General features: G+C 36.2%; 1 protein-coding gene across 1 annotated transcript in view; it reads right to left on the bottom strand.

Moving 5' to 3' along the window:
- The window catches only part of LOC135203557 (uncharacterized), an 88621-nt gene that overhangs the window by 54514 nt on the left and 6607 nt on the right, over positions 1 to 27500 (bottom strand). The window lies entirely within an intron of this gene.

Below are 27500 nucleotides of genomic sequence, written 5' to 3'. Positions count from 1 at the left end.
ATTTTGTGAAAGATTAGAGAGAGAGAGAGAGAGAGAGAGAGAGAGAGAGAGAGAGAGCAGTCCTATCTCTCCTGGTGGGGACACGATAGGTAGGGGATTGGGAGGGTAGGGGAGACATGGCACATCCACCCTCCTCTGGCAAACCTGTTTGTCCACCCTGGGTGGGGGCAGGGTAGGTAGGGGATCGGGAGGGTAGGGAAGACATGACACATCCACCCTCTTCCTGCAAATCTATTTGTCCACCCTGGGTTGATCGTGTCTGGGTTAGGATAGTGGATTGTAAGGGTAGAGGAGACATGACGGGAAGCGTCGGGTTCCAGTGCAGTGTAGCACGTGCTATGAGGCTCTTAATAATAATAATAACATTAATGAAAACAGATTATAAAAGATACGTCAGATGAACTTTTAATTCACCTCCAGGACGTCGAATTCTTGTATGTGTCTGTGTGTTTGTGTATATGTTTGTGTGTGTTTTGGTGTTAAGTGTCCTGTAGAGAGGCTGGATCAATACACTGCACATTCTTCAAGTGATGGATGAACCTATCAAGTACAAAATGATATTATAACTAGATTTACCTCCCCTGTATAGAACAAATAGCATTTGCTAATGAGAACTTTTTTAGGTGTGTAGTTAGGGTCACCTGTAATGGCATGAATCTGGCTTATTCTAAACTACCTCCCCTAAGTATAGTGCCATCAGTGCACCTCTCTTAGTGACACTGTATGCATTACTTAACGTTCTTTGCACCGTCCCATCCTAAGGCACCCAGCTGCAACCATTCTTCATTCCTTTTACTGTACCTCCGTTCATGTTTTCTCTCTTCCATCTGACTTTCCTTAACCATCACTTACGATCGTTTCACCTTTCAAACCTTCATACTGTCAATTACAGCGGTGTGTGACCTCGTAGGTCCCAGCGCTTGGCATGAGGTCTGAAATCTATATTCTATGCTATTCTTAGCTGACGTACCTTGTGATTATTCGTGGTGCATTATATGTATAATACGTCGTGGATAGTGAATATTTTATTTGCGTTCCGAGGAGTTGTGTATGTTTTTTTTAATTGAATATACACTTTACACATTCATATTTGCGAGTAGTTATGTTCCAATGATTTTTACCTTTAAATAGTATTCATTCACTCTAAATGTTGATATGTTTACGTCGTGAATAGTCATACATACATGCATGCATGAATACAAATGCAATTCATTCATGCACTCATCCAGGTGAAGTGTAGTTGGGCTTGATTACTAAATACAAATTAAGTTCTTACTATACTTTTTTGAAACTTCAACCCACAGCCCGGTGGTGGCCTGGCGTACATCGCTGTCAGACTCGCGATTATGGCTAACTTTAACCGTGAATAAACTCAAGATTACTGAGGAGGCTAGAGGGCTGCAATTTGGTATGTTTTGATTTGATATATATATTATATCTATAGATATTATATATATATATATATATAATAATATATATACATATATATATATATACACACACACATATATATATATATATATATATATATATATATAATATATATATATATATATATATATATATATATATAAATCTTTTTCCACGAAGGAAAAATGAAAGGCGAGAGAGCCAAGAACTAATGATTATGTTTCAAGAAATTTACTGGAATCAGCAATTATACAAATCACTAATAAAAACAACCTATATCTTAGTCTGGGATTGTACCACTTAGACCCATATATTTGTAAAATGTTTATGAAGGACCTTAAAATAAATGAACTACTAATTAATTGGTCCCACACATGTATATAGTTATTATCTCTCTCTCTCTCTCTCTCTCTCTCTCTCGATATATTTATATCTTATTTTCGTCTTTTCACTCATTTTTGGGGAACATTTTTGTAAATTTCATGGTAGTAAGTCGTATATGCCTCCTTAGTTTTTCAAAATGTATTGTTTTCTGGATGAATCATCTGTTGACCACGTGTGTGCTCCTCCAAGGTGTGGCTGCCTAAAAATTGCTAATCTTGCCCTCAGGCGTTTCCTCGTTTCTGTAGAGTGAAATCGACCTTATTGCTAATCTTGTAATGTCAGTTTACCTTTTAGATGCCAACGTTCCCATTTTGGGAACACTCATAAAAATCGTCCTAGAATGCTACTGAAACAAAATAATTAGCACCTTACCTTTAATATGGACTCCTCTAAGTCTATAGATGGTAAGGTAGGTCTTGTATTGCTTAAATGATACGATACTTGATGATAAATATATTGAAGAGAAAAATGGGAAAAATCTGTTGAAAATGTTATTTCGTTATATCATTTCTCTTTTTTGGATTAAAAACACATAATAATATATATTTTTTGTTCATTTTATGCACATGTAATTACTTAATTGTATTGTCATATAATAAGTCTTCTTTGTTTGTCTACATCAATACAATATGAAGTTTATGATCAGTGTTCCCAAAATGGGAACGTTGGCATGTAACACTGTTGTTTTTCCCTCTACAGGGCTCACTTGTTGATACTTGCACTGCCACTACTCATAGCAAACAACACCAAACAAATTTGTCATTGCATGTTGTGAAGACAGTTATGATATTTTCCAACTATTATTTTCTGACGAAATGGTTGAGCATAAAACAGAACCGACAAATTTATACGCAGTAAGGGATAATAAACTGCACGAAGTTCCATGTAGATAAGGATGAAATTAGGAAGTTTCTGGGGCTATTGTTCATTAGTGGATATCACAGTGTACCATCTGAAAATGCTTACTGGTCAACAAGTGAAGACCTGGAAATACCAATATTCCCCAAAACAATGAGTAGAGACAGGTTTCGATCAATCAAGGGATGTCTTCATGTTGCTGATAACAGTAATTTAGCTAACTCCAAGATTGCAAAAGTTTTACCTTTACTCGAAATGCTTAGAGAGAGAGAGAGAGAGAGATGTCAGGCTAATGGTATTTTTCATGAATACCTCAGTATAGATGAGCCAATGATTCCCTACCATGGACATCACAGCGCAAAACAGTTTCTGAAAAACGACCCTGTGAGATTTGGCTATAAAATGTGGAAGTTGTGCTGTGCTGATGGGTATCCTTATAGTTTTGAAATTTACTGTGGTAAAGAATCAAAGAGAGCCTTGCCTCTTGGAACCCATGTTGTCATGAATATGTTGCAGCCAGTGGCTAATAAAGACGAACATGTTGTATTTTTTTATTATTTCTTTACAAGTTACGATCACTTCAAGGAAGGAAAAAAAGTAGATCTTAGTTTTACCAGACCACTGAGCTGATTAACAGCTCTCCTAGGGCTGGCCCGAAGGATTAGATATTTTTACGTGGCTAGGAATACAATTGGTCACCTAGCAACGGGACCTACAGCTTATTGTGGGATCCAAACCACATTATATCGAGAAATGAATTTCTATCACCAGAAATAAGTTCCTCTGATTCCGCGTTGGCCGAGCCGAGAATCGAACTCCGGACCACCGGATTGGTGGCCGAGCGCGGAAACCACTCGTCCAACGAGGAACTTCTAAGAAGTAAATGGGGGAAAAAAAGGATAGAGGTTCATTTGATTATAGGTCAGATGGAATAGTATTATGTACGAGATGGAATGACAATATTATTGTCACTGTTGCAAGTAACTAATATGGTATTACCTCATTACAGAAATGTGAAAGAAATGTAAAGAAAGCATCAGTTAGTCAGCCATATCTGATCAGTATGTACAACAGAGGGACGGGTGGGGTTGATGTCCGTGACAGAATAATTTCATCTTATAGACATAGATTGCGTTCAAAGAAGTGGTGGTGGGATATCTTTTCACATATCCTGAATTTGTCTCTTGTTGCAGCATATAAATTTTATAAGTATGTAAATCCTTCCGCAAAGGTTCAGCATAAGGACTTTAGGAGAGAGATAGCTAGGACACTTATCAAAATCCAAACATGCCAGCCATTATTTTAAGCCTACTTTTACTATGTTTTTGCTCTGTATGATCAGTTGTGCCTGAGTAAAGGGTCGTGCTAGATCGAAAGTTCTTGGCTCTCTCGCCTTCCATTTTCCTCCGTGGCAAAACCTTTATTTATACATAGCATCACGTTTTATATACTTCGTGATTAAGTTATTCATATATATATATTATTTATTATTATAATATATATATAGATATATATATATATATATATATATATATATATATTTATATATATATATGAATAACTTAATCACGAAGTATATAAAACGTGATGCTATGTATATATATATATATATATATATATATTATTATTATATATATATATTATGTGTGTGTGTGTGTACGTACGTACATAAAAAACTATAGAGAGACACAGGGCACAACCAAACGTCCAATTTTCCACCGAAGTCTCCCATAACATTACTATCGTTTTCTTCGTCTCGAAACATGACAGAAAACGAAAAATAGAAAACGGAACTCTCAATCATCAATTAATCATCATAACTAAACTGGTCCAAGCCGCCCTTATTCACTTTCAGTAATGCTACTGACCTCCTCTCTAGACGTACCTTAATGCGTGCTGCCATTACTAGGAAATGACTCAGACCATTGATTGAAATGTTGAAACATTTCATGCCATTTGAATGGACGACGACGATGATGACGTTTAATAATACAGTCTATGATAATAAGTTTCTTTTATATTATCATGAAGGTCTTACGGGAGAATTGCTATATTATTATTATTATTATTATTATTATTATTATTATTATTATTATTATTATTATTATTATTATTATTATTATTATTATTATTACTATTTTTTTTTTATTATTTTTTTTTTTTGCTCTATCACAGTCCTCCAATTCGACTGGGTGGTATTTATAGTGTGGGGTTCCGGGTTGCATCCTGCCTCCTTAGGAGTCCATCACTTTTATACTATGTGTGCCGTTTCTAGGATCACACTCTTCTGCATCAGTCCTGGAGCTACTTCAGCCTCTAGTTTTTCTAGATTCCTTTTCAGGGATCTTGGGATCGTGCCTAGTGCTCCTATGATTATGGGTACGATTTCCACTGGCATATCCCATATCCGTATTTCTATTTCAGATCTTGATACTTATCCAATTTTTTCCCTCTCTTTCTCTTCAACTCTGGTGTCCCATGGTATTGCTACATCAATGAGTGATACTTTCTTCTTGACTTTGTCAATCAACGTCACGCCTGGTCTGTTTGCACGTATCACCCTATCTGTTCTGATACCATAGTCCCAGAGGATCTTTGCCTGATCGTTTTCTATCACTCCTTCAGGTTGGTGCTCGTACCACTTATTACTGCAAGGTAGCTGATGTTTCTTGCACAGGCTCCAGTGGAGGGCTTTTGCCACTGAATCATGCCTCTTTTTGTACTGGTTCTGTGCAAGTGCCGGGCATTCGCTTGCTATGTGGTTTATGGTTTCATTTTTCGTATTGCACTTCCTACATATGGGAGTTATTTTTCCGTCTATCGTTTTTGACATATCTGGTTCTTATATTTATTATTAATTATCTTATAATTATTATTTATTATTATATTATTATATTATTATTATATTAATTATTATTATTCAAAAGATGACACCTGTTCGTATTGGACACGCCCACCAAATGGGCCACTGACTTGACATTCAAGTTTCCAAAGATTATTATTATTATTATTATTATTATTATTATTATTATTATTATTATTATTATTATTATTATTATTATTCAGAAGACAAACCTATTCAAATGGAACAAGCCCACCAAAGGGGCCACTGACTTGCAGTTCTTGAAGCTTCCAAAGAATATTAAAGTGATCATTAGGAATAAGTAAGAGAAAGTCAAGGGAATTACAGAAAGAAGAGACCCAAATAATAAAAAAAAAATTAATAAATTAACAAATATATAAAAATGAAGTAAAATGCAAGGATAATAATGTATTAGGGTAGGAATGTATTGTAACCTTTGGATTAGTATATTGTGGTTTACGAAATATGACAGATGCCTGAACAGAATCATTATATTAGACTTTGTTTTTATTAAGAATAAGGTATTGATGTAATATTGTAGATGGTAGACAATAAAGACTATGGCAAGAAAAATGAATCTTATTAAAGAATAAGATATAACTGTAGGGAAAAAATAAATTATTTAACAGACATAATGAACAAAGTACAATAAAAACAGAAACTAAGAAAAAATAAATAAATGAGGTAACGAAATTCATAAGACCATATTCAAGGTGACCTAAAAAATATATAAACATTGAAAAGGCATAGTAAAGTGTAAAGATAACAAGCACTACAAAATACAATCGAGTTTCCTGTACAGCTTAAAATGCTGCATGAAACTCTCAGACACATATAACGGTGCCAGACGCAAGATAATGGCAAGTTTTAACCGTAAGTGAACTAAAAACTACTGAGGCTAGGGGGCTGCAATTTGGTATGTTTGATGATTGGAGGGTGGATGATCAACGTACCAATTTGCAGCCATCTAGTCTCAGTAGTTTTCAAGATCTGAGGGCAGACGGACGGACAAATTGCCATCTCAATAGTTTCCGTTTACAGAAAACTGCAAATGAAGAATCGTGACGTCACTAAATGAAAATAATGAGAAAGTCCAAGATAAAAGTCTTGGAGAATCATTGAAACAAAAGAAGTTATTGGAGTAATAAGAAAATGAGAGAGAAAATATTGATTACCAATAAAGAACAAATAACGCAGAGCTGAACTAAAGGCACCAGGCTTATTGTATATTCAGTAATTGGGTCATGCCTCGCATGGCAGTTGCGTTTGACTGGGAATTTCTCTATATTTTTTTCCTATTGTTTTTGTGCTTGTTTAGTTGGACGGGAATAACACACACACACACACACAGAGGGAAATCACTTTACAAGTTAGATGGGAATTACACACACACACACAACAAGGGACAGCGCACAAAGAGAGAAAGAGAGTACTACTGTAGTTTAAACAGGAAGTCAGAGAGAGAGAGAGAGAGAGAGAGAGAGAGAGAGAGAGAGAGAGAGAGAGAGAGAGAGAGAGAGAGAGAGAGCAGTAATTGCTATTACAATTTCTTTAGCCTGGATTAAACAGAATTTTTGTAATTTCATTTCATTATAGTAATGTTATAATTATTACGTCGCAGAGAGAGAGAGAGAGAGAGAGAGAGAGAGAGAGAGAGAGAGAGGACATACACACCACCTCCTGTTTACGACTGACAGGAGTTTTGTCCTTCCATTATCGTGTTCGATGATGAAATATAAAAACTTTTGTTTTTGTTTTTATTTATGCATAAAGTTTTGAGTGATGTTCTGTTAACACACAGAGAAAACAGATTGTTGGTATGGGCATGAGCGGGGCTATTTACGAAATGATATTCTAAAATTTACAAATTATAAATATATCATTATTATTATTATTATTATTATTATTATTATTATTATTATTATTATTATTATTATTATTATTATCAAAAAGATGAACCCTATTTCATAGGGAACAAGCCCACCAAAGGGGCCACTGACTTGAATATTAAGGTGTTCATTTGGAAGAAGTATAAGAGGAGGTCAAGGAAAATACAGAAAGAAGAGACCCAAATCATTTAGAAAATGAAATCAATAAATAAATAACTAAAAATGTACTAAAATGCAAGATGAATAGCATCACGGTAGTAATGTATTGCCTCCAGATTTTTTTTTGTGTCAACGCAAGCGTAATGGAATCAAAATAAAACAAAATACTTCACTACGCTGTCTTGCACAACCCTGACATATTAGCTACACGTGTTATAGACTCATTTTGACGACCTTAAATGAACATCACTCGTAAATATGACACCGGTCGTCGTCCCATCTGCTGGTTTCGTAATCCCTTTTTCAATTTTGATTTTTCGTCCAACCCCCAATGGGGGCTTTTCTTTTCTTTCCCCCCCCCCCCCCACGTAGAGGGCCTTCTATAGGTAGGCGCAGGTGCGAGTAATGGCTGGCTCAAATGAATTATGGTAATGGTTTTTTTGTTTTATCAATTAAGGTAAGTTCTCTTTTAAGTTCTTTGCGTATAGGTGTTTGTTATGCAAAAGTGGTTGACGTCAAAGGCTTGCGTATACTTGTAATTACTGATCACACACACATACCACACACACACACCACACACACATATATATTATATATATATATATATATATACATATCATATACATATATATATATATATATATATATATATATATATATATATATATATATATATATATATATTAGAAGGGGACATCCACTTTCTTACTTAATTTCTATGCCAATCAAAGGCACTATCCGATTCAGTCTGTACCTCTTCAGTATAGGATGAATAAAATATAAAATATATATATATATAGTATATTTATTGTGAGGATTAAGGTTGCTTAAATTCCTACGTGTGGCCAAAGTGGAGGTTTACAGACAAATTTTATTATTATTATTATTATTATTATTATTATTATTATTATTATTATTATTATTTTATTAAAAGTAATGGCTACTTCAGCAGCGTTACACTTGCGGAGATTCTTCTCTATTTTCCGAATAGCGGCTTTTCCGTGCTACTTAGACAGGCTAGTAGAGCGCCTATGGAGGTCATGATCAAATACAGAGTCAAAATTGGTGTATATATTTGAATTTTACAGATAAACTATGATACCATAGTTATCAAAGTCACAAGATAAAGATATATTATCATATAGATATATATATATATATAATATATATATATATATATATATATGTCTCTCTCTCTCTCTCTCTCTTTCTTGAAGCAAGCGAGCTTTCGTCTGGAGCTGCCAGACATCCTCGGGCTGGGAAGCTGAGGGTGGACTGATCTTGGAGCGGTGTCCGTCCTCGTTTATATTTGGAGTTGACAGCAGGGGGTCTGCCCCATGCTGATCTACTATTGGCTGGTGGCGGTAGGTCTACTGGCAGCTCCAGACGAAAGCTCGCTTGCTTCAAGAAAGAGAGAGAGAGAGAGAGAGAGAGAGAGAGACAGAGAGAGAGACAGAGACAGAAGGACATATATATATATATCGTTAATGACTTTGATAACTATGGTATCATAGTTTATCTGTAAAATTCAAATATATACACCAATTTGGACTCTGTATTTGATCATGACCACCAATAGGCGCTCTACTAGCCTGTCTAGTAGCACGGAAAAAAAGCCGCTATTCGGAAAATAGAGAAGAATCTCTACAAGTGTAACGCTGCTGAAGTAGCCATTAATTTTAATAAAGTATGCTTGAGCGAGGGTCTGCTTCCTATTATTATTATTATTATTATTATTATTATTATTATTATTATTATTAGGAAGAAGACTCCTATGATGGATCAACCCTGTAGTTACTGCAGTCTGCAGACACTGCACTCTATGGAACAGGCACTGTATTACCTATGTTTGTGCTCGTCCCAAAAACATTCCACGTCAACGTAAAAATCTATAGAATCCACTAAATGTAAATTTTGAAAAAATAGGTTCAGGATGACTATAAGTGTCAGGGAGAGGGACATCCTCAGCCAATGGCTTAGCTTCAAAAGCTCGATGAAGCAGTTTCTAGCCTTTTCCATAAGGCCTGTAACCAGCATACCATCATCCGTTAGTAGTGGTGGAATGGGAGACGAGCCTGACCCAAAGACAGATGATGCCAATTTAGTCCACCACAGTTGAGGCTGAGTGATTCCTTCAAGTTTCCTCTTCAAGGAATTATTGTCATTTCTCCCGGCTGTAGGGTAGGGTCTATTCGCAATGCAGCTAGACTCGGCAAAACATTATTTCACCTCCAGGTGTTGAATCTGGTCTATTCGTCATGGTAGGCTCGTGGCCTGGTCATTCGTCCTGAATTTGATTGACTGTCTTGGAGCGTACCTTATTGAAATAGCCAACAGCATTTCATTTAACTTCTTGACATCAGGATCTAACTTAGCACATGAAATGTTAAGTGCCCCACATACTTCAATTGTGTGGTCCTAATTGGCTTTAGAGTTCAGCCAGACCTTCTTTCCCAACGGTGGAATTAGGAATACACGAATTGACAGATGTCCACCTCAGTATCGCCTATATATTCACAGACCTTGGACTTGACAATAGCCGTAACATCTGTGTGAATACGAGGTCCCATCTATTACCAGAGATGTGCGCTGGTTTCTCAATTAACTGGACAAAATAGGAGGATACACAGAACTCAAGAGCAGACACTGGCCATGTTGATCTGTGGAATTTGAATTCAGCCAGTCGCTGTGGTGCTTTGTGTTAGTTTCCACGGATAACAGATGAAGCGTTTGAATCCTGTGACTGGGCCATGCTAATCCTTCCTTAAAGGCGGTCGTATATATTAAGAGTCGTCGGTGCAGCCCGTGTGTTTTAATGTTTTTTTTTTATTTACATGATTCTATACTTGTCTGATTGAAGTTTTATTGTTTACCCTTGAGGTTCACTGTATATATATAGATATATATATATATATATATATATATTATAGATATATATAATAGTATGTATGTGTATTATATATATGTGTGTGTGTGTAGATAGATAGTTCATTCATGATTCATAAGAATGAATGTGACAGTATCAAGTGTCTTGCTGTTTTGTCAGGGGAAATGACCTCTTGTTGAGCGAGTTTGTAACATTTCAGAATGTTATTCACTTATTCACCGCCATTCATTCATCACGAATGTTGCTTTATTTGTTCAGTTCTTTCTCTCGCATTATTAAACTTTCCTTATTGTAGTGAGAATTGGATCAAGAATGATTAGATATATGTCTGTCTGTTTTAGTTCTCTTTAAAAGAAGACTAAGAGAAGGCTATTTGTCTGTTCGGCCTCAGATCTTAAAAACTACCGAGGCTAGAGGGCTGCAAATTGGTATGTTGATCACCCACCCTCCAATCATCAAACTTATCAAATTACAGACCTCTAACCTCAGTAGTTTCTATTTGATTAGATGTTAAAGTTAGCCATGATCCTGCATTTGGCTGAGAGTTTCATAGGCCGTGGCTGAGAGTATCGTACAGCATTTTTTTACTTGTTATTTTTGGCATTACTTGTGGCACACTTATTTTTTTTTATCAATTTGCTCCTCTGTATCATCATGAACATTCGATTTTATGAATTACGATGAAGGCTATTTGATAAATAATCATTTTTTTCAACATTTGCTCCACCTTGTTATTCCCATTCGTAGATCGAGTAGTGGCTGCTTATTTCTCTCTCATTCCTGGACATCGATGAACCAGTTTCCATAATGAGTTGCTATCGATTAGTTCTCTTTCAGGTGCAAATTACTCATTGTTTAGCCCACTTAACCCCACTTTAGCAGCGGGAACTAATCAGCAGCGTTTATGTTAATTTTGTTTCATGCAGGCGGGGCTGTGCCCACAGTGCACCCCACGCGGTGGGTGTGGTTACTTCAGATTCATTGCAGCGTCCCCTTCGGCGCCCCTAGCTGCTATTCCTTCCGTTCATATTACTGTACCTCCTTTCGTATTCCACCCTCGACTAACAATTGCTTCATAGTGCAACTGCTTTGAGGTTTTCCTCCTGTTACACCTCTCAAAGTCACGGTACGGTGGTGGCCTACAGCACTGCCAAACGCATGATCACAGCTGACTGTAACCTTGAATATAACAAAAACTGCTGAGGCTAGAGGGCTGCAATTTGGTATGCTTGATGATTGGAGGGTGGATGACCAACGTGCCAATTTGCAGCCATGTAGCCTCAGGCGTTTTTAAGATCTGAGATCGGAGAGAAAACTGAAAAATTTGCTGATAATAAAAAGGAAAACGTCGATAATGGTGACCTCCTAAACCAATGCAGGTCACTTGTCTCGCACCTGCACGCTCTTTAGCGATTGTTAATAATCAATAAGGTTCAAATAAATCATATTCGATGGTTTTTTTTTTTTTTTTTTTTTTCTTTACTGACAGTTAGGTTTCTGAGTCTTTGAAATATCAAAGGGTATTTTTTCTTTTTATTTGATCACTTTTCGATATATTTTCTGTTCGGTGAAGCTAAGGAATATACTTATATATATATATATATATATTTATATATATATATATATATAATATATTATATTAATATATGTATGTATGTATGTAGATAGATATATATATATATATATATATATATATATATATATATATATATATATAGATTATAATATATATATATATATATATATATATATATATATTATATATATATATATACATGCACGTAAAAAGGTAGAAATTACCACGTACATCTGACAAGGAAAAGAAACCAGCTCTGAACTCTTGCTGCATTAATCAATGATTCTCTCTCTCTCTCTCTCTCATTGACCTACCTTCCGGGTGACACCAATGAATGTTGGTTGAAGTCATTGCATGCCGTGCTACGTAAAATGAAAAACTGGTGCGTCATTGAGGTCACGTGCATTCATTTCTGAAATTAGAATTTATTTGGTCCAGCTTGGGTGCATTCATGACTAGGGTGGCTAGTGCCGTCAGTGGGCCTCGTGCGGTGTACTGCAGGCGTCCCTTCCCAGCCCTACTAATGAGTGGTTCATTGTGCAATTGCTTTTTTTTTTTTTTTTTTTTTTTAGGTTTTCCTCCCGGCTGTCACACCTTTCAAACCTGTTCACTGCCAATTTCCGTGTCGGCGCCGAACGACCTCGTAGGTCCCAGCGCTTGGCATTCTGCCGAAATTCTATAGATTCAATTCAACCTATCTATCGGGTCGTCCTTGGAGAAGGAGGTAGGTCGTTGCCCGCAGACGACTCTGCTGTTACGTATGAATTGAAACGCATTGACCTTGGCTGGCCCACAATGGGGGCCTCCTTTTTGATGAGGACACTTCTTACCGTACTGTCAATAGAAGGCGCATGATGAATCATATATATATATGAGGATGGTCAGTGATCGCTCTGCGACATCCTACCCTGCTCCTCACACCAGATCTCTAAAGGTTCATGGCGATCTCCTGTAGCATATAGTAGCTTTTCAGTGTTAAAAGAGAGAGAGAGAGAGAGAGAGAGAGAGAGAGAGAGGAGAGCAGAATACAGATTTTCAGTGTTGAGAGAGAGAGAGAGAGAGAGAGAGAGAGAGAGAGCAGAATACAGCTTTTCAGTGTTGAGAGAGATAGATAGATAGATAGAGAGACCTTACCTTACAGACGTTACATCTTGTTCGGGTTGCCCCAGGTCCTCAGTGTGGACAACCTCTAATGTCTACCAGAGAGTTGCTAGTGCATCTTCCGGTATATTTTGCATCTTCCAATCTTGGATGGTCTGGGATGCAGTTTAGATATTTGTCGAGCTTATTCTTAAACACATCTACGCTCACTCCTGATATATTCCTCAGATGAGCTGGCAACGCATTGAATAGACGCTGCATTGTCGATGCAGGTGCGTAGTGGATTAATGTCCTGTGTGCTTTCCTTATTTTTCCTGGTATAGTTTTGGGCACTATTAATCTACCTCTGCTTGCTCTTTCTGATATTTTTAGCTCCATGATGTTTTCGGCAATTCCTTCTATCTGTTTCCATGCCTGAATTATCGTGTAGCGTTCTCTTCTCCTTTCTAGACTATAATTTTAAGGATTGTAGTCTTTCCCAGTAGTCAAGATCCTTAACTTCTTCTATTCTAGCTGTAAAGGACCTTTGTACACTCTCTATTTGTGCAATATCCTTTTGATAGTGTGGGTACCATATCTTATTGCAATATTCAAGTGGACTATGAACATATGTTTTATAAAGCATAATCATGTGTTCAGCTTTTCTTGTTTTGAAGTGCCATAACAACATTTCCATTTTTGCTTTACATTTTGCCAATAGAATTGCTATTTGATCGTTGCATAACATGTTCCTATTCATCATCACACCAAGGTCTTTAACTGCTTCCTTATTTGTGATTGTCTCATTATTAGGTCCCCTATATGCATATAGCTTTCCTTCTCTGTCTCCATAATTTATTGATTCAAATTTATCAGAGTTAAATACCATCCTATTTACCTCTGCCCAATCATATACTTTGTTAAGGTCTCTCTGTAGCGCGTTCCTATCCTCATCACAAGTAATTTCTCTACTTATTCTTGTGTCATCGGCGAAACTACTCACTACCGAGTCCTTAACATTACCGTCTATGTCTGCAATCATAATAACAAACAGTAATGCAGCTAAAACCGTACCTTGTGGCATACCGGATATTACCTTAGCTTCATCCGATTTCTCATCGTTTGCAATAACTATCTGTTTTCTGTTGTGTAAAAATTCTTTTAACCATCATCTTACTTTATCCTCTATATTATGTTTTCTAATTTTCTTCGCTAATAAATTATGATCTATCTTGTCAAAAGCTTTTGCAAAGTCTAGATAAACCACATCTGTTTCATTTCCGCTTTTCATATATTTGTATATGTTCTCACGGTGGACCAACAGTTGGGTTTGTGTACTTTTTCCGGGTTCAAAACCATGTTGTCCTATATTAAACAAATTATTTTTTTTATTAAATGTTTCATGACATTTTTCTTCATAAACCTTTCATACACTTTCATAATATGTGATGTTAGACTCACAGGCCTATAATTACTTGCCTCTAGTCTTGATCCACTTTTGAAAAGTAGGGTAATATATGAATCTTTGTGCTCATCATAAATCTTGCCTGTATCTACACTTTGTCATAATAATATTGCAAGTGGCTTTGCGATAGAATGAACTACTTTATTTAACAAAATAGCAGGGACACCCTCAGACCCTGCTGCAGCTCCATTTTTAATTCCATTAATAGCCTGCACAATATCACCTTCATTAATATCTGTCTGCTAAATATTCACTATTTTCATCCCTTACTCCTATATCATTATGTTCATTATCAATTCTAGGGGTGAATTCTCTTTTAAATCGTTCTGCCAATATGTTGCATATTTCCTTTTTTTCATTCGTTAATCTCCCTTCAATTCTCAGAGGACCTATTTCTATTCTTCTTTTATTCATCCTTTTTGCATACGAGTATAATAGTTTGGGGTTTTGCTTGATATTTAATAGGGTTTTTTCTTCCAAGTCCCGTTTTTCATTTTCGTTTGATTGTATAATCTTTTGTTCTGCATTTTCTATCTTACTTTTTAGTTCTATAACTTTCCATGCATTTTTTTTCTTTTCTTTTGCAAGACCTTTTTTCCACTTTCCTGATTTTCTGGAACAAGATCCTTCTGTCTCTTGGTATGCATGACTGATGTTTACTTTTCTTCTTCGGTATATATTCATCCACTATTTTCTCTAATATTTTATATAATATCTTAGTATTTACCTTTATATCATCACTTACAAAAATGTTTTCCCAATCTTTGTTTAATTTTTCATTTATTTCTGACCATTTTATATTTTTACTGTAGAAGTTGTATTTTCCATATCCTTTCCACTTTTTCATTTCTTGCTTATCTCTGTTTTCACTTGCTTTGGAATGAACTGTTAATTCTATGACATTATGTCTGAAATACTCCGCATTATAAACTATTATTTCTTTAATTAACATAAATTGACCTCGTTCACAAAATACTAGGTCTAAAGTATTTTCCTTTCTTGTTGGCAGGTGATTTATTTGTTGAATGTTGTATTCTAGTAGCACATCTAATAACTTTTCGAATTGCCTCTTATCTTCTGCACTACTAATTACTCTCTTTTATATATGTATAAATACAACCACAATCTCCCATTCGTTCTTTCCAGTCTACGAAAGGAAAGTTAGTCTCCGGATAAGAGAATAGTCCAGTCCTTGTGATTTCTATATATATCATCCAGTTTTTTTTTATTATTGTGTCAAACTCTTTAGTATTAGGGGGTCTATATATTACTATGTTCATTAATTTTTCAGATTCAAATTCTATCGCTTTTAGTTCACATTCTGAGTTACTATATTCTAATATAGTTTTTCCTTGTTTTTGTCTTTCCCATATATCGCGGTTCCCCCTTGATTCCTATTTTTTCTATCTGATCTATAAGTTTTGGAACTCTTTTATTTGATCGTCATTCCCAGTCTCTTGGGAATACCAGAGAGAGAGAGAGAGAGAGAGAGAGAGAGAGAGAGAGCAGAATACAACTTTTCAGTATTTATAGTGAGAGAGAGAGAGCAGAATACGCTTTTTCAGTATATATATATATATATATATATATATATATATATATATATATATATATATATGTATATATATATATATATATATATATATATATATATATGTATATATATATATATATATATATATATATATATATATATATATATATATATAGAGAGAGAGAGAGAGAGAGAGAGAGAGAGAGAGAGACCTTACCTTACTTACATCTTGTTCGGGTGTCCCAGGTCCCTCATGTGAGGCACCTCTAATGTCTACCAGAGAGTTGCTAGTACATCTTCCGGTATATTTTGCATCTTCCAATCTTGGATGGTCTGGGATGCAGTTTAGATATTTGTCGAGCTTATTCTTAAACACATCTACGCTCACTCCTGATATATTCCTCAGATGAGCTGGCAACGCATTGAATAGACGCTGCATTATCGATGCTGGTGCGTAGTGGATTAATATCCTGTGTGCTTTCCTATTTTTCCTGGTATAGTTTTGGGCAACTATTAATCTACCTCTGCTTGCTCTTTCTGATATTTTAGTTCCATGATATTTTCTGCTATCCTTCTATCTGTTTCCATGCCTGAATTATCATGTAGCGTTCTCTTCTCCTTTCTAGACTATATAATTTTAAGAATTGTAGTCTTTCCCAGTAGTCAAGGTCTTTAACTTCTTCTATTCTAGCTGTAAAGGACCTTTGTACACTCTCTATTTGTGCAATATCCTTTTGATAGTGTGGTACCATATCATATTGCAATATTCAAGTGGACTACGAAACATATGTTTTATAAAGCATAATCATGTGTTCAGCTTTTCTTGTTTTGAAGTGCCGTAACAACATTCCCATTTTGCTTTACATTTTGCCAACAGAGTTGCTATTTGATCATTGCATAACATGTTCCTATTCATCATCACACCAAGGTCTTTAACTGCTTCTTATTTGTGATTGTCTCATTATTAGGTCCCTTATATGCATATAGCTTTCTTTCTCTGTCTCCATAATTTATTGATTCAAATTATCAGAGTTAAATACCATCCTATTTACCTCTCCCCAATCATATACTTTGTTAAGGTCTCTTTGTAGAGCGTTCCTATCTTCATCACAAGTAAGTTCTCTACTTATTCTTGTGTCATCTGCGAAACTACTCACTACCGAATCCTTAACATATTGCCTATGTCTTCAATCATAAATAACAAACAGTATTGCAGCTAAACACCGTACCTGCGGCACACCGGATATTACCTTAGCTTCATCCGATTTCTCGTCGTTTGCAATAACTATCTGTTTCTGTTGTGTAAAAATTCTTTTAACCATCTTCCTACTTTATCCACGATATTGTGTTTTCTAATTTTCTTCGCTATATATTATGGTCTACTTTATCAAAAAAGCTTTTGCAAAGTCTAAATAAACCACATCTGTTTTCATTTCCGCTTTCATATTTTTGAATATGTTCTCACTCACGGTGGACTAACAGTTGGGTTTGTGTACTTTTCCGGGTACGAAACCATTGTTGTCCATTTATTAAACAAATTATTTTTTTATTAAATGTTCATAATATTTTTCTTCATTACCCTTTCATACACTTTCATAATATGTGATGTTAGACTCACAGGCCCTATAATTACTTGCCTCTAGTCTTGATCCACTTTTGAAAGTAGGGGTAATATATGCTAATTTGTGCTCATCATAAATCTTGCCTGTATCTACACTTTGTCTTAATAATATTGCAAGTGGCTTTGCGATAGAATGAACTACTTTCTTTAACAAAATAGCAGGAATTCCATCAGGCCCTGCAGCAGCTCCATTTTTAATTTCATTAATAGCCTGCACAATATCAGCTTCATTCAATATCTATGTCAGCTAAATATTCACTATTTTCAATCTTACTTCTATATCATTATCTTCATTTATCTATTTCGGGTAGGGGTGAATTCTCTCTTATATCGTTCTGCCAGTATGTTGCAAATTTCCTTTTTTTCATTCGTTAATCTCCCTTCAATTCTTAGAGGGCCTATTTCTATTCTTCTTTTATTCATCTTCTTCGCATATGAGTATAATAGTTTGGGATTTTGCTTGATATTTAATAGGGTTTTTTTCTTCCAAGTCCCGTTTTTCATTTCTTTTGATTGTATAATCTTTTGTTCTGCATTTTCTATCTTACTTTTTAGTTCTATAACTTTCCATGCATTTTTTTTTTTTTTTTGCTAGACCTTTTTTTCCACTTTCTGATTTCGGAACAAGATTCTTCTGTCTCTTGGTATGCATGACTGATGTTTACTTTTCTTCTTCGGTATATATTTATCCACTATTTTCTCTAATATTTTATATAATATCTCCGTATTTACCTTTATGTCATCACTTACGAAAATATTATCCCCAATCTTTGTTTAATTCTTCATTTATTTCTGACCATTTTATATATTTACTGTAGAAGTTGTATTTTCCATATCCTTCCCACTTTTTCATTTCTTGCTTATCTCTGTTTTCACTTGCTTTGGAATGGACTGTTAATTCTATGACATTATGGTCTGAAATACTCGCATTATAAACTATTATTTCTTTAACATAATTCATCTCGTTCACAAATACTAGGTCTAAAGTATTTTCCTTTCTTGTTGGCAGGTGATTTATTTGTTGAATGTTGTATTCTAGTAGCATATCTAATAGCTTTTCGAATTGCCTTCTTATCTTCTGCACTACTATTACTCTCTTTTTTATATGTATAAGTACATCCACAATCTCCTATTTCGTTCTTTCCAGTCTACGAAAGGAAAGTTGAAGTCTCCAGATAGGAGAATAGTCCAGTCCTTGTGATTTCTACATATATCCATCCAATTTTTCCTATTATTAAGTCAAAACTCTTAGTATTAGGAGGTCTATATATTACTATGTTCATTAATTTTTCAGATTCAATTCTACCGCTATTAGTTCACATTCTGAGTTACTATATTTCTCATATATTTTTTCCTTGTTTTTGTCTTTCCCATATATTGCGGTTCCCCCTTGATTCTATTTTTTCTATCTGATCTATAAGTTTGAAACCCTTTTATTTGATCATCATTCCCAGTCTCTTGGGAATACCAGGTTTCACTTATATTCATTATATCTATTTTCTTTTCAATTTGGGTTAGTTCTTCTAAGTACTCTATTTTTCTTTTTGAGTTACTCGTAACTAAACCCTGCGCATTCATCACTATGATGGTTTGCGTGTTTTCTCCTTCATTTAATATTGGTAATAATAAGGATTTTCCATGTCTCTTTCCTGTTCTGGTATGTTGTTCTTTTTTTCATTTCCAGAAATTCTGACATTAAAAATCCAACTTTTCCATAATATTTGTTCTTCCTTCATCATAATTATTCATTTTGTGTCTGAATCTGCAATTTTCTCCATATCTGCAATATCCCCTTGCATAATAAAAACATTTATTATCTCTTGAGTAGAATCTTGGAGCTGATGCATTGAAATTTTTTGCTGGCACCTCTGCATATCTCGTTGATGGCTTGCTTTTTTCTTTTACCTGATATTCTTCATTCCTCTCTTTATTTGTTTCTTTCTTATTTTTGGATTTTATTGCTTGATTGGTTATTTATTTGATATTTTTCATGGCTACAGGGTGCATATATTTACATTTTTTGTCGAACTTACATATCCTTTTCCTTCTTTTAGGTTTTTGCATATTTTTGGATGTAGATCTCTGCAATCATCCTCATATCCATCTAAGTATGCACATTTACCATATATTTCATAGTTGTGACATACCTTAGGATGTTTGTAGTAACATTTTTCTCCATATCTGCAATTCCTCTTTCAAAAGGTTGCAGACTTTGTCTTTTTTGTATATTTTTTCCCTCTTTCCCGTCATTGTGTAGATCTGGGTAGAGCCTCTTCGGCATTTTCTTTTGTGCTGTCATATCGTAATTTATTCTTCGAGAGAGAGAGAGAGAGCACTATACATAATTAATAACTGGTATTAATAATTATTGGTACCATAACTCGGGAACGTATACTATGGTCCTCCTCGCGTGTCTATAGTCACGAAATTCCGTTTATGATGACGAATTATGCAGTGAAATTGAAGGTTATACAGTTACCATTTGGGCTAATGACGACATATATATATAAGTAGGTATTCGATTTTATTTCTGGGTTTCTTGATATTTAGCTTTCTGTAAAAGAAAAGTAGTTGATATTGATAGAATACACAATTCAGAGAGAGAGAGAGAGAGAGAGAGAGAGAGAGAGAGAGAGCCCAACGTATAGATGCTAATATTACTGGAGTATAATCGTACAATAACACACTATATTCCTCATTACACCTCGTAAAAGCCATTTTCGCTAAACTCTTATCGATATTTGGTGTTATTGGTTATTCTGTCACGATTTCAGTGTTTTGTCGTCTCCTCTCTCTCTCTCTCTCTCTCTCTCCCCTCTTCTTCTTCGTATTATTATTATTATCTTTAGTGCTCATACTTTCGTACTTTTCTCTCTCAAACCTTTTCTTTAAATCTCTCTTTCTCTCTCTCTCATCTTTTCCTACTTTTCTCTCTCAAACATTTTCTTTAAATCTCTCTCTCTCTCTTTTTCTCTCTCGTCCTTCCGCTACCAATTGCCGATGGCAAATACTACAGTAGATTCACATCACCCATGCATCTGATGTCTAGGCCAGTCCCTTACGACGCTCCTGATTGGCTGTTGATAAGCCAATCACAGGGCTGGAAACTCTCCTCAGTATCTCTCGAAAGAGTTCACATAGGCCGGATGTATGTCTTTCAAACGTATCCCTCAGGAGAGGTGGAACATACATCCTGCCTATGTGAACTCTCTCGAGAGACTGAGAGTTTCCAGCCCCGTGATTGGCGTATCAACAGCCAATCTGGGAAGCTGTGTTGGCAAGTGGGGGTTCCCAAGGGCACATATCTCATGGGAACCTTGCGTAGAATCGACCTTATTGACTCTTGATTATGGTGACTGCACGAGGCGGCATCTCTGACTCTTGATATATATATATATATATATATATATATATATAGATATATATATATATATATATATATATATATATATCTGAGTTTATATACTTTAATGTCTTTTCACGTGTTAATCTATATTATTCACGACATCCACGTACCCTATTCTTCCTTTATTTTTCACTTTGGCTCCGAGTGAATAAGTCAATTAAACGAGTCTTTAAAGATAATCTCACTTAAGACTTAATGAGAACTTGTTGCAATCCTGCATAATTAATATGGTATATTATTATGAAGGTTAATTACGCCAATTCGTGTGTCGCTGACGTTGTTTTTGTTGTCGCTATTTTTGGATTGATGTGGGAACATGTCGTCCCTGTCATTATAATTATAATTTTTTTTTATTAACTTCATATCATGAATAATAATAATAATAATAATAATAATAATAATAATAATAATAATAATAATAATAATAAAAAAAAATAATAATAATAATAATATTACACCAAATTCTTTGGAAGCTTGAATTTCAAGACAGTTGCCCCTTTGGTGGGCTTGTTCCATATGAACAGGTTTCATCTCCTGAGAGAGAGAGAGAGAGAGAGAGAGAGAGAGAGAGAGAGAGAGAGGAGAGAGAGAGAGAAAATCGTTAATGACTTTGATGATTATGGTAATAGTTTATCTGTAAATTCAATATATACACCTATTTTGACACTGTATTTCATCATGACCTCTATAGGCGCTCTACTAGCCTGTTTAAGTAGCATGGAAAAAGCTGCTATTCGTAAAATAGAGAAGAATCTCTGCAAGTGTAACGCTGCTGAAGTAGCCATTACTTTTAATAATAATAATAATACACCATATTCTTTGGAAGCTTCAAGAATTTCAAGTCAGTGGCCCCTTTGGTGGGCTTGTTCCATATCAATAGGTTTCTTCTACTGAATAATAATAATAATAATAATAATAATATAATAACTAATAATAATAATAATAATAATTATATTGGTGGTTGGATGGAAACGAAATCTCCCCCTGAGGGGCGTTTCTGACCTACGTAGTTTGGACGGGGTTATTAGCGTCGGTTGGGTGTTGTTTGGGGTACCCACCATCTTGGGCGGCAGGCTGTACAATTGATATATTTTCCGCTCGTTCTCTCCCGTTTTCTCTCTCTCTACTTCTTCCGCTCTTTCTCTCTCTCTTGCTCTCTCTCTTTCTCTTTCTGCAAGTTCCTCTCTCTCTCCCTCTCTCTCTCGTTCGCTCCTTCTAACGCTCTCTCTTTCTCTCTCTGCCTGCTCCTCTCTCTCTCTTTCTCTTTCTCTCTCTGTTTGCTCCCTCTCTCTCTCTCTACTTCTCTCTCTCTCTCTCTCTCTCTCTCTCTGTCTCTCCCCCCTCGATCTCTCCTCTCTCTCTCGTGGATGTATACGTAGTCGGTTGGTTTCTTGCGCCATTTCTTCTTATGATGGTGGGGAGAAACTCTGTTTCTTTTACCGTGTTGATAGTCGGTTTTTTCTCTACTATATGTAAAGCTTCAAGATAACGTAGGCGTTTTCGGTCCGGTGCATGGTCAATAATTTCTATGTTCTTTATAAGCTCAGCTCTTTCTGGTCTCCTGTTGTGTTTTTCCCTATAGTGAATGAAAATGGCCCCTTCTTGAAGATGACACGAGAGACGCTTGGAGAGTCTGGTAGTGTCATCCCGATATAAGAATGGTGGCATCCATCCACCGAGCATGTGAATTCGTAGATGACACTCCTTCTCTTCAAAGACGTTTCTGGGGGCGCCGGGTTGTTTCTAAGAAGCAGCTGGCCGTTTTTCATGCTTTATTACAAAAGCATGAAAACCAGCCAGCTGCTTCTTAGAAACAACCCGGCGCCCCCAGAAACGTCTTTGAAGAGAAGGAGTGTCATCTACGAATTCACATGCTCGGTGGATGGATGCCACCATTCTTATATCGGGATGACCACTACCAGACTCTCCAAGCGTCTCTCGTGTCATCTTCAAGAAGGGGCCATTTTCATTCACTATAGGGAAAAACACAACAGGAGACCAGAAAGAGCTGAGCTTATAAAGAACATAGAAATTATTGACCATGCACCGGACCGAAAACGCCTACGTTATCTGAAGCTTTACACATATTAGAGAAAAAACCGACTATCAACACGGTAAAAGAAACAGAGTTTCTCCCCACCATCATAAGAAAGAAATGGCGCAAGAAACCAACCGACTACGTATACATCCACGAGAGAGAGAGGAGAGATCGAGGGGGGAGAGACAGAGAGAGAGAGAGAGAGAGAGAGATCGAGGGGGGAGAGCAGAGAGAGAGAAGAGAGAGAGAAAAAAGAGAAAGAGAGGAGACAGAGAGAGAAAGAGAGAGAGAGAGAGAGGGAGCAGCAAAGAGAGAAAGAGGAGAGCGTTAGGAGAAGGCAGCGAACGAAGAGAGAGAGAGAGAGAGGCAGAGAGAGAGAGAGAGAGGAACTGCAGAAAAGAGAAAGAAGAGAGAGCAAGAGAGAGAGAAAGAGCGGAAGAAGTAGAGAGAGAAAGCCGGGAGAGAACGAGCGGAAGATAATATCAATTGTACAGCCTGCCGCCCAAGAGGTTGGGTTACCCCAAACAACACCCAACCGACGCTAATACCCCGTCCAAACTACGTAGGTCAGAACGCCCTCAGGGGGAGATTTCGTTTCCATCCAACGACCAATTAAAATCCGTTCCCACCGACCCGCCCACCGATTGTACACGACCTTGCATGCTATAAATACTTGTAAAATAATAATTATAATAATAATAATAATAATAATAATAATAATAATAATAATAATTATAATAATAATAATAATAATAATAATAATAATGAGGTCACCGCTGGAAGACTCATTCAGAAATCAGGAACAGATGGCAATAACAATTACTTTTTTTTTTTCTTTTTTTTTTAGTAATTACGCATACCACATCTATAATGCACGAAGGACCTTTGGTTACCTTCAAAAGAAACTGATGAATAAACGAGGTGTCTCCGACCTACCTGGAAATTTCTGAGGAAGAATGAGCAATGATCACAAGAGCGCAGGAATTTCTTATTACGTGGAGGAATTACTGCCCCCACACGTGCGGTACACTGTAGGCTTTAACCCTTTCCTAATTACAGATTCATGGTGTAAACTGCTTTGAGGTTTTCTTCCTGTTACACCTTTCCAGACCTTTTCACTTTCAATTTCCCTCGGCCTAAATTCTTGTATATTATATTCTGCTCTGTTCTCCCCAGTATCACATCACTGAGCGTGCAAGTTAAAGTGGGTTTTCGCTCCTAATAATCGATGCCAACACCTTGACGTCATTCGGTCTGATTCTCCTTAATGGGGACAGTCGTATGCCAGTCACATTTCTCTCTACTGATATTTCTTAAACACGCATCTTTTTTTTGTCCACATTTCTGGTTGGATGCTTCCTAAACTCTGACCCCCAATAAGGGTTTTAACCCTGTACGTGTCCACCTTTGCAAAGGCGTGTTTAGTACAAGCCCCCATTGGGAATGACAGTCAAAACATAAACAAAAGACTGTCGATATCATAAAGATAATGACTCCCTAGAAATATTAGTCCTAGATGGAAAGATATCTTGCTTTTATGGGAAGCTTGTCAGGGGAATTGATATTCGTGCGTGGTCGCATATCGATGTATTTTCCAATGCGTTGTTTTCTCTGTAAAAATTGTACCACCGTAATTCTTATACAGTCATCAAGCTCCTGATGTTTAATACCCAGTTCTTGAATGGTTTCTACCGGAGGGATTCGAACACCAGACAGTACCCTCCAACGACTTCCATTCGACGTTCATGACAAGGCTGGAAGTCGTTGGAGGATGCTGACGGGTGTTCGAATCACTTACGTACCAAATCATTTATCAATTATATTAACTCCCTTTCCCGACGTAGTGCACTTTGGACATTAAACGACAGTTGTAATTTAATGATTGTTAACGAATACAAATCACGGCGATGTGATAAAAAACTCATGTCTATATAAAAATGTATACTGCTGTAATGGTTTTTTTTAAATTTTATATCGCATCTATATTTTTCGGCCATTCTTCAATCATACATTGATCTGAGGAACTTTTCTTGACGAATACTGAAGGGTAGAAGTGACAGTTATTTATTTCGTTTCTATGGTGTTTTTACGTTACATGGAATCAGTGGTTATTCAGCAACGGGACCAACGGCTTTATACTTGACTTCCGAACCTCGTCGAGAGTGAACTTCTATCACCAGAAATACACATCTCTCACTCCTCAATGGAATGCCCGAGAATCGACGTTATGTTATTTATTTCGTTTGTTCTCTCTAGGTGCCATGACTCAGTACCATCTATTTCTGCATTAGTTATTCATACGCGTGAATCTAGCGTCAGGAATTGACCCACTTTCCTCATTAGTACTTGAATGTTACTAAAGTAAACAAATAAAACGTGTGCCGAAGTTTCTTCGGCGCAATCGAGTTTCTTGTACAACGTGTAATGATGTATGAAACTCTCAGCCTGTGAAACTTTCGGCTAGTGGCTTGTGTTATTGGCACCTATAGTGGGGCTAGACGCACGATCATGGCTAACTTTAACCTTAAATAGATTAAAAGCTAATGAGGCTAGAGGGTTGGAATTTTGTATGTTTGATGATTGGAGGGTGGATAATCAATATACCAATTTGCAGCGCTCTAGCTTCGGTCGTTTTTAAGATCTGAGGGCGGACAGAAATTGTGCGGACGGACAGATAAATAGCCATCTCAGCAGTTTTCTTTGACAGAAAACTAAAAGTAATTATTCAACAAAATCATTAAGCGACACTTCTCTGCTGTCAAGGGTAGAGCTCAACTCATTAGTCTTTCAGTGAAGGACTAAACTAAATCAATACAGATTTAAAGAAGTTAGACAACCAGGTGGGCTACAGTTCACCTCACGCAGTGCACTGTGGGTATTACTTAAGCTTCTTTGCAGCTTAATTTAGGCCCCTAGCTTCAACCCTTTTCATTCCTTTTACTGTACCTCCGTTCATATTCAATTGATTCATAGTGCAACCGCTTTGAGGTTTTCCTCCTGTTACACCTTTCAAGCCCTTTTCTGCCAATTTCCGTTTCAGCACTGAATGACCTCGTAGGCTCCAGTCCTTGGCGTTATTGGAGATAATGTGTAGCCATGTTACAAGGGAGTAATAGCAACGTACAGAACTTCGTAAGATCCTGCTTTCAGTGGGCCTGGCGGAGTACACTGTAGGTGGTTTTTTGGAGCGTTCCTCTGACCCACAATTGCATGGCTAGTTGACACTTCTGATATCCTCCCACCTAGCTGTTCATCTCCTTTAACAGGCCTCTTTTAGGGAGAAATTACCGCAGTGGACCGCATACAAGTCAGGGAATTGGATTCTGTGACCTTTTCAAAATTATGTATTGACAGATGTATATATATATATATATATATTATATATATATATATATATATATATATATATATATATACAACTATTATCGAGTTCAAAGAGAAGAGAAGGATCCCAATATAATAATAATAATAATAATAATACTAATAATAATAATAATAATATAATAATATAACAGCATGAATCTTGAAATGGAGAAAAAATCTAGTTATTTGTGGGTATATATATATATATATATATATATATATATATATATATATATATACATATATATATATACACCTATAAATAATTGAATTTTTTCTCCATTTCAAAACATATGCGACTATTATTATTATTATTATTATTATTATTATTATTATCATTGGGAGCGTTCAGCATGAACTCAACAACAGAGCCGTGACTCCAGTATCAGTATCTTACTAAAAACCTCTCTCTCTCTCTCTCTCTCTCTCTCTCTCTGTGGGCTACCGAAAAGTAGGTCCGGCATCATTATATTCAAGGTGATTGTTTAACTGCCCATCAGAGGTTGATTGGTCGATGAATTATTAGGTCGAATTGTTCACGGGGCTGATGAGAGCGCTCGTTTGTGTGCCAGTAATACATATGTATCTATATGTATGTATGTATGAATATATATGCATATAGATTATCTATATGTATGTGTATAAATATGTTTGTATGTATGTGAATGTATATATACACATCAGCTATTAAGATGTATTTTGTAATAATTTTTTTGAAAGACACGAAAGAAGCATAGAGAGAGAGAGAGAGAGAGAGAGAGAGAGAGAGAGAGAGAGAGAGGCATAAACGCAGAGAGAGAGAGAGAGAGAGAGAGAGAGAGAGAGAGAGAGAGAGAGAGAGAGAGAGAGAGAGAGATGAAGAGAGAGAGAGAGAGAGAGAGAGAGAGAGAGAGAGAGAGAGAGAGAGAGAGCATAAACGAAGAGAGAGAGAGAGACAGAGAGAGGCTCCGAAATGTTCAACTTATTC

The sequence above is a fragment of the Macrobrachium nipponense genome, chromosome 36, assembly GCF_015104395.2.
Source record: "Macrobrachium nipponense isolate FS-2020 chromosome 36, ASM1510439v2, whole genome shotgun sequence".
Lineage (NCBI taxonomy): Eukaryota > Metazoa > Arthropoda > Malacostraca > Decapoda > Palaemonidae > Macrobrachium > Macrobrachium nipponense.
This window is presented reverse-complemented; position numbering and strand designations above follow the sequence as displayed.